The sequence below is a fragment of the Haliotis cracherodii genome, unplaced genomic scaffold (genome assembly GCF_022045235.1).
Source record: "Haliotis cracherodii isolate W230 unplaced genomic scaffold, xgHalCrac1.p SCAF_8, whole genome shotgun sequence".
Taxonomy (NCBI): Eukaryota; Metazoa; Mollusca; class Gastropoda; order Lepetellida; family Haliotidae; genus Haliotis; species Haliotis cracherodii.
In genome coordinates this window covers 27,128,760-27,142,637 of record NW_027266341.1, presented here as the reverse complement: position 1 = coordinate 27,142,637, position 13,878 = coordinate 27,128,760, and the positions used below count along the sequence as shown (strand labels likewise).

The 13,878-nt window shown below is 39.5% G+C and overlaps 1 protein-coding gene across 1 annotated transcript in view; it reads right to left on the bottom strand.

The window, feature by feature from the left end:
* The window catches only part of LOC139450889 (carbohydrate sulfotransferase 8-like), a 100,907-nt gene extending 88,304 nt beyond the window's left edge, over positions 1 to 12,603 (bottom strand). Inside the window, exon 1 of the mRNA XM_071232720.1 lies at positions 12,563 to 12,603. The gene's annotated coding sequence lies outside the window, so the exon portion shown is untranslated. The remainder of the gene's footprint in view (positions 1 to 12,562) is intronic.
* Positions 12,604 to 13,878: the final 1,275 nt, after the last annotated feature.

Below are 13,878 nucleotides of genomic sequence, written 5' to 3'. Positions count from 1 at the left end.
ACGTCACCGTAGTGTGGTGTTTGCGGACCCAGAGTACTCGCCCCTCTCCCGGCGCTACAAACTCGACCGGCGCCCCCGAGAATCACCATCTTCGGCGTTCCAGGCGCCTCAAGCTCTCCGACGCCTCACGCTCTCCGGCGCCTCGGGCCAGAATATGTCAAACGGTCGACACCCCAACCCTAGATCTGTTTGCCTCATATCTGAATGTGGCCAGCTGTCGTCTTCCATTCCACCTGTGCCGGATACGACCGCTGTGGCAGTCGAAGCCTTCCATCGTTCCTGAGAAGGATTACGCGTGTACGCTTTTCCGACTCCGGTTCTCCCTCCCATGGTTCTTCAGAGATCCAGGCCACTCGACCCCTGCCATTGACTTTGGTCTCGCCTTATTGGTCAGCCAGAAGTTGGGTTATCGACCTCCGAAACATACCCAGAGACAACCCCTGGAACTTCCGGTGTGGTCCAACCTTCTGCTCCATCCACACGGTCTGTTGCCACACCCTCATACCCGCATGTTATCGTCTGCACGCCTGACACACCTGCAGAAAGCCAAGGGCTATTCGGCTATAGCGACCAAGGCTATTGCTTCAGCCCACCGTCCATCTACAGGGGGACTGTATGCTGATAAATGATGCTTGTTCCAGGCATTTTGTTCTGACAAACACCAGGATCCGATGACAGCGTCACCGCAGATCCTGGATCAGTTCCTTCTGTACTTGCGTAGCACCCGTCGGTTGAAGGGCTTACCACCCTCACACACCTGGTCGCCATCTACTCCGTTCTGGCCATCTCGGACGATCGGAGAAAGACGAAAATTCCCGACCTACGGGCCTGGCTGCGCTCGTTCAGTCTTGAAGACCTGAAGGCCAAGTTCGGACCGCCTGCGTTGGATCTGAATGTGGTCTTCAACGCCCTTCGAACCACTCCCCTCGTCTTCCTTCTACGACCTTAAGTAGAAGACGGGTATTTCTACTGGTTTTGACTACTGCCGCTCGAGTCCATGTACAGCACGCCCTCGACGTCTCCCGTGCCCGGTTCGAATGCGGTACCCAGGGCGCCGTTCATCATGGACCGTACTGGGACGTCAGCGTAAAGACTCAACTCCCAGGACAGCCTGATAGATCATTCCTTGCCCCCTCCCCCCTCGTCCAGTGTGGGTGCCGAGGATGAGGATGAGCGTCATTATGCCCAGTAAGGGCACTGAAGGTTATTCTACGATCTAAAGACTGCCGCAAGTCTAGGAAACACCTTTTTCTGCCGGTCTCCCCTTCGTCGCAGTCGTTGGTCAGCCGGAATACTTTTCCCTGTGGCTCCGGACGGTCATCCTTAAAGCTTATGAGCCGCCGGATTGGACCCTCCCCCCAAAGGCTATCACCTGAAATAAAATGAGATCAGGGCGATCGTATTTACACTGGTTCTTCACGGTATACTGTTCCATCCAGTCGTTCAGGGAAGCCTGTTCGTGGCGATCGGACACCGCCTTCACCAACCACTACTTCCGTGATGTAGCCTTGAAAGTTGTCGCCGGCGTTCACAGTTTTGGTCCCTGGTTGTAGCCCAACAGGTCATCTATCTCCGACGCCACTGATTCTCCGATACCCTGAGCGGGGCCCGTCGACCTCTCTGGTGTTTATCACCCCAGACGAGACGGATCTCTTGCGTTCCGCATTCGCTCTTAGGTCAGTTTTAGTTTTGGGTTACCCGACTCATTCTATTGCTGTCACCTATCCGGGTTTTACTTTTTGCATCAACTCTCGTTTCCTGACGACAGGAATGGTAGTAGATGTGGACACCGGCGCCGACGCCAACGCTTCTCTGATACCTGAGCGGTGCCCGTCGACCTCACCGGTGTTCCTTGCCTCCAGCCTAGAGGGCTCTCCTGCGTTTCGCATTCGCTCTTGGGATTGGTCGTAAATTTTGCCGCCGACGCCGCTGATTCTTCGATTCCCCGAGCGGGGCCCGTCGAACTCTCTGGTGTTTATCGCCTCAGATTAGAGGGCTCTACTGCGTTTCGCTTTCGCTCTTCGGTAAGTTATATATTTTGGCAACACGCCTCATTGTCTTTCGGTTACCTATTCGGGCGTTTCGTTTTTGCATCGACTCTTGTTTCCTGAAGACAGGAATGGTCGTAGATGTTCCGGTCATCACTTGTATGCGGTGCGGATTCATCGGACCTAGACGAGGGTTTAATATGGTTCACATCTGCAGGTATGCCCACCGGCCATGCCGTCTGATAAAGATGCAATACGGAGTAATGCAGGATAAGTTAAAAAATTTAGTAAAATCTAAATATTTTTTACATTTGTATACTTATCCTGCATTACGAAGTCTAAGTGCCCTCCCTTTCGCTACGCTACCTCCCCACGAAGTTTCAGATGTTATGTTTAAAGCAGTTATGTGTTTTTGTGTGACGTCATGACTTCCGGGTCACGTGCCGACTGTGAGAGGGCGCTGCCTCCTGAGCTGGTTGGGACAACTTTCTTCAGCAGCTGGATCTCACACAGTTCGTCACTCTGTCAAAGACAGCAGTAAATGCAATACGGAGTAATGCAGGATAAGTATACAAATGTAAAAAATATTTAGATTTTACTAAAATTGAAATGGAATACGTATTTCAGACATTGTGAAATGTGACAGATTTAATAAATGAATGATATTACAGGTAGATCTAGGTCCATAAAAATATATACTATTTTGATGTGATGTGAGATAAACACATATTGATGATTTGAGATTTTTCGAGCGCGCGCCTCGGCCTCGGTTAAACGGCTCATCGTCTATAACGCCCACCAATTATTTGGACCCCATTGGTAGCGTTGTAGCGAGGGACCACTGTATGTCTATTATACTGATCTGCGTTAAGATCACTGCAGCCAACCTGAGGGGTCTGTGAATGATTTGACATAATCTGCTTCCATAATATAAATCCCATTGTATACCATTATTTCCCTGTGCGTGAAGCAAATTCTTAAATTGTGTAACGGTCTCTGCGCCCGTTAGGTTTTCTGGTAACATATTCCAAAGTTGTGTTGTAAATGAATCTGCATAAGCTTTTGTTTTACACTTCACTGTTTGAAGATTAGTTTTATCCCTTAAGTCATAATTTGTGTATAAGGAATAAGCCTACAAAGATATTCCGGGGATAAATGGTTATTCATTTTGTAAAACATTACCAGTTTTAAATTGTATCTTCTGTCTTTTAATGACTTGCAAATTGGTTCATTGTAAATCTTCTGATGACTCGTACCCTGGACAGCGCCACATATGGTTCTTAGAGCATCTAAGTGTAATTTTTCCAATAAGATAGCGTGTTCATTAGTACAGTTGTCCCAAATATGACAACAATAATCAAAAATTGGTTAAATAAATGATTTGTACATAGTTTCTAAGTTAGTTGGGGATAGACGATATTTATAACTCCTTAAACAGTTAACATAACATATGCCTTCTTTGCCGTAAGACATAGTCGATAACTTTATTTCTTAACAGCCTAAAATTTGCCCACTCAGGTGGAGTATTACCGTATATCTCTGTGTATAAGGCGAGTTTTTCGTACCTAAAATGAGGGGGCTAAGAAGGGGGGTCGTCTTATACACGGAGTCGAAGATCTCACATTTTTTTCCACTGGCGATGTCAACCGGCGTCCGATAGCCATCCCAGCATTTGACAATAAAACTTCGCATTTCGTCCTAAATAACTGTTCCAATAACTATTTCCATACATAAACATGATTTGTATCTCTTTTCCTTGAATAAAGTTTAATAATTTCTGCAAATAAAGTTGAAATGAGCCTCGCCTCGATGCAGATTGTCAAACCACCTGACACGGTAAAACAATCAACATCGGTGAGCAGAGAGCCGGAAGTACCGGTAAGCATTTGCATATTGCACATGTGACCTAACATGTGATAACCGGTGAAGCTGAAATCAATTCCCGCTGTTTTTACAGTTGTATTAACAAGTGTTGGAGACGGTGTGTACAAGTGATTGTGGAATAAACACGCTGAATGTGAAGCAAACATAAGCCTAGTTAGTTACAACATAGTTAATTGGCGATTAAATTACTCACCTTTGTCTCTTATATGTTATTACTTCATAAATGAATTTTATTTTACGGGCACCAATTTGGTGTCGTACCGTGTAAACACAAAATGGCGACGTGTGCTGGAGTTACACACGCGACCTATCATTGTAGAAAAAAAACAACGCAAGATAAACATATTTTTATTGCATATATAAGGTTTGTGTGCGCACTTGTGATGTGTGCGAAATACGCATCAGTCGGAAAGCGCACGTTAAATCTCCAAAGTAACTAACTAACTAACTTGTGAAGTCCGTGTGCAAAATACGCTACAGTCTGAAAGCGCACGTTAAATTTTCTATATCAGTCAGACTTGTGATGTGTTTCATTCCCGGTCGCCTTATACACGGAGTATAGGATTTTGGGTTGATTTTTAAGGCGTGTACAGGGGGGTCGTCTTAAACGTGGGGTCGCCTTATACACAGCGATATACAGAACTTCTTTTAGCTTTCTTATGTTGGCGATTTCGTTTTCTTATGAAGGAACGTATTTCATTATTGATCCACTGTGGATCCTTTGATCGTATGGTAACAATTTTATTATAAATATGTTTATCACAAACTTTTATAATTCGAGATGTAAGTTCGTCAGTAATTGTGTTCACATCCCCTGATGTGAATAATAAATCACTATCAATATTCAGCATGCTTTACTTTTTGAATGAATGTCATTTAGGGATTATTTCTTTTATGGTTACAAATATTTGACAGTAGTCACTACAAACTGGATCAAGTACTCCCGAGTCCGGTACACTATCAACATCTGTCACAAAAAGTATATCTATCAACATACTGGAATGTTGGTTGATCCTCGTAGGTTCTCTAATAATTTTGTAACTCCATGAACCATTTGCAAATATTTGATTTTGGGATTATTATCTAGAAGTATATCTATCTTAAAATCTCCTGCAATTACAGTGTACATATTCATATCAACTGTGTTTCCTGTTGATTGATTAATTAGTTCCCAATACGCTTTACTCTTTATCTGCACGTTTTGCATTTAACATGTACCCATATCGCCTCGAGACTAACTATAAGACGCTGATCCATATATTTGACAAACATATTATCTCTAACGTAAATAGCTATGCCACCCCCTCTTGTTGAAATGTCTTTCCTAAATGGAACCTGGAAACCAGGAATGACTGTCGCTGTCGTGTATACCCATGTGTAACCATGGTTCAGACATGCAAATTATATCATAATGTCTTAGTTCAACTTCAAGGATATCTAGTTACTTAGCTTATTTGGGGCTGTCGGGTAGCCTAGTGGTTAAAGCGTTTGCTCGTCACGCCGAAGACACGGGTTCAAATCCTGACATGGGTACTATATGTGAAGCCCATTTCTGTTGTCCCCTGCCGTGATATTGCTGGAATATTGCTAAAAGACGGCGTATAACCAAACTCACCAACTCACTCACTTAGCTTATTTATTAATTATGCTTAAAAAGTATAACTATGTCTAAGCTACTTAAGTATATAAATATGTTGTACTTAAAATGATTTATAACCCAGATGATATGAATAAAATATTAACCTTCACCCGTAAGGCGACACTTTTTTTATTTCTTGGTTTACGGATTTCAAACTCATTTCAAAAGTGAGGCAGGCAAATTTTACCCCCCCCCCCCCCCCCCCAAAAAAAAACCCCAACATTTTTTACTTGAATTTTGTCCAAGCAACCTTTGACTGTTACAACAACAGCAAACAAGAAGATTACTGCTGTGACACCGAGTTCCCATAGACTCTTGTGTGATAGATGAAGCCAACATTTATCAAGGAAATTATCTGCTTGTAAAACATCTTTCCTACAACATGTTTGGCCATACACTATTTGAAAGGTCAAATTAATCCTATTGTTTATAAATATGAAAGTTAAGTGTATTACATTATTTAAATAATTCACGAACAACTTAATGAAGTTCGTTTTAAATAAAAAAAATGTTAGCTTACACATTCATTACATCCAGATTATGGACCATGGAAGCGAAAAATTTAATGATTTTCAGCAAATATAAGATTTCATAAAATCCACTTACCTATTTCTTCTCTAGTTTCATTGTTTATGTCAATGGAAAACTATTTTAAAATGAATTACAAATAATATCTGTCATCACCCAATTCCCAATGATAATGGCTGTCCACTCACTAACATGAGGAAATACCTCCGTTTTCAAAGCTTCGTATGAATAACACATACGTCGAAGGCTGCCATGTCATTATACATTAAAAAAACATATTCTTTCACCAACATAATCTGCTACAAGGTTCGTGATTGGTCAAATTTAGGCACGTGACCTAAGGCTGCAAATCAAATTACAGCAACAGTAATTTTCAGACTTGGGCGAAAGGTTTGGGTTAAATCATGTTATTCTGAACGTTTTAAGCACGAAATCGCGATCTATGTTAAAATATGGAACTTTATTGATGCATAGTGCTAGGTTACGAGCTGTGACAAAGATTTCTTATGCATATATTTTGGCATTAAAGACATCGTGACCGAGCCGAAAAATCGAGATGTCATTTGACTTACGATTACATGCAATGGCAACTTTACATATGTTTTCGTTGATTTTATTACTTTGAATAATATATTCTAAGATTTGCTTGAAACATCTTTATTTTGCTGTTTAACATGTTCAATGAGGACCCGTTGTCGAAGTGTGTCCGAGAATTTTATTTTCAATAACATTTTGGGAAATAGTGTCTGGTGAATAAATGTTTGATGTATAGATAAAAAATGATAAAATCAAATGGAATATGTATTTCAGACATTGTGAAATGTGATACATTTAATAAATGAATGATATAACAAGTAGGTCAATAAAATTATAAACTATTTTGACGTGACTTGGTCGGCCTACCCTGCGGTGTCACTCGTTGCTTCTTGACCGGCCAAGTGTTGAAACACATGTAGTTAAACTGGTCACCACTGCAATTTGCGATGACAAACTTCGATGGTATTAGAGAAGGATCCCAGCAAGAAATATCAGAGTGACTTCCCTTTGCTTTACGCTCGACGAGGAAATGAAATCTTTTTTTGTTTGAACTTTTTTACGAAAAAGATCGGCGGTGATAAAAAAAGGATGATTTTCATTTTAATTTTTTTTAATATTTGTACCGTATTTTCTTGAGTAAAGTGCACACTTTTTTCCCAAAAAACACAGCTGTGTTGAAGGGGGTGCGCATTATACACGAAATAATGAGTTTTGATGTTTTTTTCCCCCCATGGAAAGATGTTACCGTGAGCATGTAACACCGGAAATACAATGTCAACAAATCCATACGGACGTACGCAAATTTATCATGTCATTACACTGTCTGGCTATAAACAGTGTTCTTTGTATATCTAGACTTGTTTGTAACTTATTTAATTAATTTTATTCAAAATTCCTTTAACTTTTGTTTTAATTAATTTTGGCGAAATCGTGTGTGAAGCAATCGGAAGATCGCACAACTCACCGTTATTAACAGAAACCACAGTCAGATTACTGCTATTGATGCCTTGAAATGAACATTAGTTGACAGAGAATGGATATATATATCATAAATGTCATAATTTGACTCGTTAAAAGTCATATTTGTTATCGTTTGACAATTCTATGACAACAAATAGTTCTCGCGATCACGAGCGCGTGAGCCTTGACGGTGACTGGTCAGACTGATAACTGGCAATAGCGATCAGTAGTAAAAGCTGCAACTAAATTAACAAGATATTGGGATGTATTATTCTTGGTTAAAAAATAGTTTGATACAATTTTTGCCGATCCTTGCATTTAAATCCTGTAAAGTTATATCTGTGGGTATGTCTTGACCGAATCACCGGTAGATTCCAAGAAAACGTGAGTGCAGCTGATTACTGTTTCCGGCTTAGTTTACGAGAAAATACACAAGGTAATCTTAATCCCTGGATATAAAACAATGCCTAGCAGAACAAAAAATACAATTTAAATAAATAAACATGTCTGGTGATTTTTTATCTGAAATGTCGAATTTGTACTGACCAAGCTTCTCATCACCCGTTTGTTTACTAGAATTTGCTGAAGGGGTAGATCTACAATGTCATTTCTTTCTGCGCTTGACATTTGAATTCTCAAGAAAATATGGTACTTTGAAAAAGCGGCACATCCGTAAACCAAGAAATAAAAAGAGTGTCGCCTAATGCACATTAAATTTTCCATGTGCAACAGCGAACTGAAACCTTATTGGTTTATAAAATCTAAACATGCAAACATGTATCAACATATAAATGTTTGATACAATGATTATTGATAACTTAATCCCCAAGGTGTATGAGAAATAATTATATTTGTCCTTACCGTATATCGCTGTGTATAAGGCGACCCCACGTTTAAGACGACCCCCCTGTACACGCCTTAAAAATCAACCCAAAATCCTATACTCCGTGTATAAGGCGACCTGGATTGAAACACATCACAAGTCTGACTGATATAGAAGATTTACCGTGCGCTTTCCGACTGTAGCGTATTTCGCACACGGACATCACAGGTGAATATATGCAAACACACAAACCTTATATATGCAATAAAAATACGTTTATCTTGCGTTGTTTTTTTTTTCTACAATGATAGGTCGCGTGTGTAACTCCAGCACACGTTGCCATTTCGTGTTTACACCGTACGACACCTAATTGGTGCCCGTAAAATATAATTCATTTATGAAGTAATAACGTATAAGAGACAATGGTGAGTAATTTAATCTCCAATTAACTATTTTGTAACTAACTAGTCTTATGTTTGCTTCACATTCAGCGTGTTTATTCCACAATCACTTGTACACACCGTCTCCAACACTTAATACTACAACTGTAAAAACAGCGGGAATTGATTTCAGCTTCACCGGTTATCACATGTTAGGTCACATGTGCAATATGCAAATGCTTACCGGTACTTCGGGCTCTCTACTCACGGATGTTGACTGTTTTACCGTGTCAGGTGGTTTGACAATCTGCATCGAGGCGAGGGTCATTTCAACTTTATTTGCAGAAATTATTTAACTTTATTCAAGGAAAAGAGGTACAATTCATGTTTATGTATGGAAATAGTTTTTGGAACAGTTATTTAGGACGAAATGCGAAGTTTTATTGTCAAATGCTGGGCTGGCTATCGGACGCCGGTTGACATCGTCAGTGGAAAAAAATGTGAGATCTTCGACTCCGTGTATAAGACGACCCCCCTTCTTAGCCCCCTCATTTTAGGTACGAAAAACTCGCCTTATACACAGCGATATACGGTAATTCCATGTAAATGAAAATAAATCAAAACAAATTGAAATCATAATTGCTGACTTCGCGATTGATGAGTGACTACAATTCCTTACAATTTGTTTATACAAAGAACAATTAGAAATATCCGGAAAATAACAACCTTGAACAGCATACACCTTAAAAACATGAACATGATGCACATCAATATAGAGAGAATAGCACACACCTTAGTTATCAAGAAGATAGCATGCACCTTAGTTATCAAGAAGATAGCACACACCTTAGTTATCAAGAAGATAGCATGCACCTTAGTTATCAAGAAGATACAGTGGTCCCTCGCTACAACGCTACCAATGGGGTCCAAATAATTGGTGGGCGTTATAGACGATGAGACGTTTAACCAAGGCCGAGGCGGGGGAGCGCGCTCGGCCAATCTCACGACCTTCGCCTTGTCTCGCACATTGCAATGATACAAGTTGTTTACCGTTTTTTATAGTGTAAAAATATATATCCATTATGTTTTCGCCGTTTGTTATTATTTACAAGCCTTAACTGTCGCATTCAATGTGAATGTAGTGTACTTACATGAAAATATTGATCAATAATGGTAGTAACAGAAGCTATGAGTGAAGAGCCAATCACAATTCATTACACAAGTACAGAGTGATTCAGTGGCATTGATTGGTCATGTTGCTTAAAATACGGAAAAGGAGAGTTTTGACCAGCACTACGCGCATTCATACGCGTTCATGCAAATATAGATACACATTCAAGCCAGATTAATTTTGTTTGATATGGTTACTTGATCCGAATCAAAAGGAATGTGACCGCCGTGTTGTGACGGCAACCTTCATGTGAGTTGACAGTGTCGCCTCAGACTGGATTGCCCACTGATTAAGAAAATAAACTTCGCTTGTGGTTCTCTTTTATTGCATGCATGCGCTTCTATGATCAAAGGATGTATAGTGTGAAAAGTTAACTAGTAGAACAATCGTATTTCCGGGACTTGCCGCGGATGTTTTCAAACAGATTATTAGAACTCCATTCAGCGATAAACGGTTGATTATGCAATGAGAAGCGTTATGTGCAAATGAACAACGAACAACAATACAATCACGGCTGTGTAAAACTCTCAGTATTAAAAGTGTACATAAATTTTGGGAGCCATGCGATACCGTGCGTAGTAACCGAGATAGCACTTTATCGAAGAGCCCAATAGCGAGGGATCACTGTAGCATGCACCTTAGTAATTATATACACTTTTTCAGTGACCATGATGTGTATTTAGGCTTTAAGACACTACATTGTGTATTTACTAACTTCGTCACCAGGTTTTAGCATCCATTGGTTCCACACACCCTCACAAAAGATCCTCATATAACAATCACTATTTCTGTTTGCTTATTGTTCATATTATCCACATATATTGTGAACATTAACAATATTGAAAACCTGTCGCCAGTGGTCACAGATTATTACTTAGACCAATAATTGGTCAATCATTATAATCATCAATCTTGGATATTTTGAATTCCACAGCTTTTGGGTGAATGAAGATGGCAAGATAAATACTCATCATCGCTGTCATTATTGACTAACTTCGTCACCGGGTTTCAGTATCCATTAGTTGGATGTTCCACACCCCCACACCCTCACCCCATCCCACACACCCTCACCCCATCCCACACACCCTCACCCCATCCCACACATACCCACTCACACCCGTAATTTGTATGAAATCAAAACATTGACTGAAAAAAAATTAACATGTATATAATTGCGCTTTTGAGGATAAAAGTGAAACTTTTGGTTTGGGATGAAAGTACAAAAAATAAATACCCTTAAAATACATGATTAAAGAATTTCAGAATCAACTATTTCTTGTATTTATGTATGCCTTCACTCAAACTGAAAAAGTATACAAATATTTATGTAGCTATATTTACACGCATGACACAAGGATTAACATGAAATAATAATGTTGGTCATGTTTGTTAATTTCTACATTTCGTTGTTATTGGTATCCTGAGGATGTTGTAATTATACATGGGTTCTGGTCTTCTTTGACGTAGAATACATGAACTGGTTGAGTGACATTCTGCCATCTACCTGGTACTAAAAGTTCACTATAAATCTCTTCTGATAACAAACTGTTACATTTGATATCCCCAAGCAACAATACTCAGTATGCTCATGGAGTAATTGTCAAAATCAGAAACCCGAATGCTATCCTGTCTACATGGTCTCCCTGGGTGATTGATAAGATCTACACTCAGACAACATGGCAGTCTATATTCATTTCTTATATCCCCCCACAAAACTTATTATTATTATCCCCCACCCAACGAAGTTGGCGGGGTATATAGAAACGGGCTTCGTCCATCCGTCACGTTTCGTTTCCGGAGCATAACTCATAAACCGTTCAATATTTTTTCATCAAACTTTGCAGGTCTGTCAGGTAGATGCTGAACTGGTGCCTTTTGCTATTGAGAAATTTGAGAAATTTTTATTTTTTACGTTTCCATGGCATCAAAATAGACTTAGGTTCTGTGAGGGTAGGGTTCGTTTCCGGAGCAAAACAAAAAAAGTGGGATTTTGGGAGATGTCCCACTGTGAATAGGAAATTGTTGATGATTTTAACATATTTATATTCAGTAAATGAATCTGGATTGGTAAATATTGTTCCAGAAACAAAGTAATATTTATCAAGTAATATTGATATATGTTGGTTAATTTATACATACATATTATATTAGATAATACATATACATTAAAACAGAACAGAAACAAGTCAACAAGTGCGGTTGATGAAAAGGTGTTATTAAGAAAAGCTATTTAGCTGTTTATACTTTATACGTATTCTACAATATGAATATATTCTTAAGTTATTACATTAGTGCAAATCCACCACGAAGGATGTCTATTTTAGTAATTTTGAATTATAGTTTATTATCATTCATTATGTATTTGACATGAGAGGTATAGCGACACACATATATAAACATGCTGTATTTTATAATAATGATTGTACATTTTTGAATACTTTAATCCTGTTGCATTAAGCAAATATAGGATTTGATGTTGTCATATTGTGAATCAATTTATTTAATGTTCACTTAATGGCTTCGTTGTGTACTAGTCTTATAAGTAAAGTTATTTCTTCCAAATGTTCTTTTGCGAACCCATATAGAGTCAGTGGTCATGATTGCCATGTCTGTTGCACGAATGTATAAAGGTATCATCATTAATAAACTTACGTGAGCTCACTGTGTGTAAGGCATTCTGCGTCTTCGTTCACATTCACCCTCAAATGTGCGATCTGTGATTCTGTTTATTCATTGTTCCATTGCAATTTTGTGACAGATGTTTGCTCCTGTATTCATATTCCACAAATTCATAAGTCTAATTGAGTTGCTCGCCTCTACTCCAGCTGCTCACTCTCCACTGATGCCAGCTGCCTCAGTTAACTGGAGTCTGTGTAGGCACCACAAAAGGGCATTGATTTTTGTACTCGTGATTTACTTCCTTTTGACATTTGTGTTTACGCCGCAGTCTTTTACACGTGTACATTGTACCCATTCCATGATTAGTAGTCGGTTCAAGCTAAAACAAATAAAATGTTTCCACTCAGTCTAGATATTCAAATATCATTAAATATGCAAGATACTGAAAGCTTTACCTTGAATGTAATTACCTAATAATAATAGTACTATTACCCACAGTGAACTGAAGTGCTTCTCAGGTAAAACTAACGAAAACATGGAACCTCATTTCAGGCTAACCCACGTGGTCTAGACATGTTAGCACGGTTAGATATAACTGCACATTATTGGTGAATTTGGCAATGTCAGGTTTATATTATACAATGGTTGGATTGATGAACATGTTGTTCACTAAACATAATTATACTTACAAAATTTCTGACCCCCAAAATGCCTACAAGGCGGTTACTTCACCGCAGCGAAGCACACCGGTCACCTCGAACCACCGTTCCAACTTCGGAGTTACCTCCCTTCCCCGTGAAGTCTTAAAACTTAGATCGCAATCCGAAATAATCAAATCTTTCAGTAACATTCCCGGCCCCTAAATGTGCAGCTAAATCCAAACGCAAACATTTATCCTTTCAAATAACAAAACATTCTTTAAATCATAACCGTATGTCGCGAAAACAAAATGTCTTCGCTGTCTCATTGTCATAGTGCAATACACTTGGTATCTGGTGTATTTCATTCCACATGTTCCAACACGCACAGCTTGTGAATGGGTCTTAACAACAGTGAACTCCTCAATTTCACTTCCACAGATCTCACAAACCCGTCCTTTCCAGGAAATGTCCTGGTGACCCGAGCCAAAGGCCACATCTTCCAAGGTGTGTTTTCTTCCATCACTAACACAATGTCACCGACACTCATGTTCTCACAAGGCTTTAACCACTTCTGTCGTAACTGTAAGCTTGGTAGATACTCTTTTATCCACCTTTTCCAAAAACAGTTTGCGAGAAACTGTACATGTCTCCACATTCTACCATAAACATCTTCCATTCGAAAGTTACCTGGTGGTAGTGAAATGTTTG